Here is a 2,227-nt window from a genome sequence, read left to right on the forward strand (position 1 = left end):
ATAACAATAGTAGTTTTATTTTTTCTTTTAAAAACATAACTATTTATGATGCTCCCTAAATAATAAAAAAATAAATTACAGTGAAAGCAACGAAGATTTTGTAGGTTTTGAACCAAACTAAATAACAGTAAACTTTTTTTTTTATTTACGGTATTTTGATGTTTTGAGCTCTTTTGTGTTTAGAACAACATAGACTAATTTTTAAAGTATCAAAATGAATTTTTGTTCAATAAAAAATCTTTCAAATGCGACTGTGGCGTCTTATATTCCGAAAAATACAGTATGTTGCAGATATACACGCCATGAAAAAGTGGTCAGGCTTACGTATACATAAAAATGTACCATAGAAAAAAACACGTGTATTGACTGAACGCAAAGTACCAGTTCTTATACCCTTTTTTACCTCAGTCAGACTTCGTGTGTATGTGTGGTGGTGGTGTGGTGGGGGGGACTTGTGCTGAGAAACTTTGGAAACTCCTGTGTTAAAGCCTGCAAACACTAAGATACCTGCATCAATTATTTTTTCCCGTTTCAAAAGTTCAAATATCTTAAATTCAGTTCTTATTATAAAAGAGAGAGAGAGAGAGAGAAAGCGGCAGGGGGTGGGGGGTTGCGGCTGTCTAGCTTTCTCGTTAGATCTAACTTCCAGGCTTTCTGCGCCTTAAGGTGTGTTTTGTGAAGGGAAAACACCCCCCCCCCGGACGATCAAACGAGAACTTCTCTTCCAATCAATGTTAGATAGTCATGATTTGATAATTTATATGATTTCATATTAATACGTCTTTTTTTTTCACTCGGCTATTTACAAATAACTATTACTAAAAAATATGTAGTAATTAAATTCACAAGAGAGATATTAGACCTGAACACGTGTTTTCTTGGGATGTCACTAGATTACAAGAGTTCCATAAGAATGCCCCCTCGTTGTCCCCACAAATAACATCATTTAAACTACTCTCACGTTAATTACATATCATCACATCACTCGGCCCACGTGACGTCTGCACTGCATTCCTCCACCTTGAAATAAATTATACACACTCCATGATATATATATATAAAGCGAACTCTTATTGGTCTGTCAGTTGATAAAACCTTGTATACTTTAAACGTAGCTGGAACAGTGCCAATCAGAGAGACATTATGATCACGACAGAAGACTTTTAACAGAGACCAGAGACCAATTGTATCTTCTCAATTTCTGTTTGTGATCCCATGGATTTTAGGGGCACAGGTTAAAACCGAAGCGTCCCTAAAAACAATGTTCTCAAAGAATCTAAGACAGATGTGCACAAACAAAAAAAATATATTTCTATGTTCTAACAAATCACACGTCGCTCGTTAGGCTTGGTTATTTCTTTTTTTTTCCCGATGACTGTCTTTCAATTTCAGGAATAAAAATTATTTTGCCCTGTGATTTTTTTGTCTCAACCGCTAACTTCAAACATTAACTCTTTATTATTTTTACTGACGCTTAAGAAAAACTAAATAATAATTAAAGCTTCAATCATTACAACTAAAAATGTTATATTCTTTTTACGTGAAATAACGGGTTAACATTTTAACATTCAGAATATTGAACAATTTTCCTGTGGGTGAATTAGAATATTTTTTCTTCGCTCTTCAGTTTAAATAATAAAAAAGTATTGTGTCATGCAAACCGAAACTGAACATTTTGGTGTTGATAATTATCTGTCCGCATAATTAATTATAGTTGTCATAAGACATTATGTTAGGCCTATTATATATATTTAACACTGTATTCCTAACCTAGCCCCCCCCTCCCCCAGGGATTTTCAAGAATTAGAAGATTCTGTGATAAAAGTACTTTATGTTTGTACGTAGTCACTTATCATCGTAAACGCACGTTTAGGATGTAGTACTCCCACATTTGGAGTACTACATCCTAAACGTGTTGGAGTACTACATCCTTAACACGTGGGACTACTACATCCTTAACACGTGGGACTACTACATCCTTAACACGTGGGACTACTACATCCTTAACACGTGGGAGTACTACATTCTAAACACGTGGGACTACTACATTCTACACTTGTGGGACTACTACATCCTAAACTTGTGGGAGTACTACATCCTAAACATGTGGGAGTACTACATCCTAAACATGTTGGAGTACTACATCCTAAACATGTGGGACTACTACATCCTTAACATGTGGGAGTACTACATCCTTAACATGTTGGGAGTACTACATCCTTAACAT

The sequence above is a fragment of the Limulus polyphemus genome, unplaced genomic scaffold (genome assembly GCF_000517525.1).
Source record: "Limulus polyphemus unplaced genomic scaffold, Limulus_polyphemus-2.1.2 Scaffold8081, whole genome shotgun sequence".
Taxonomy (NCBI): Eukaryota; Metazoa; Arthropoda; class Merostomata; order Xiphosura; family Limulidae; genus Limulus; species Limulus polyphemus.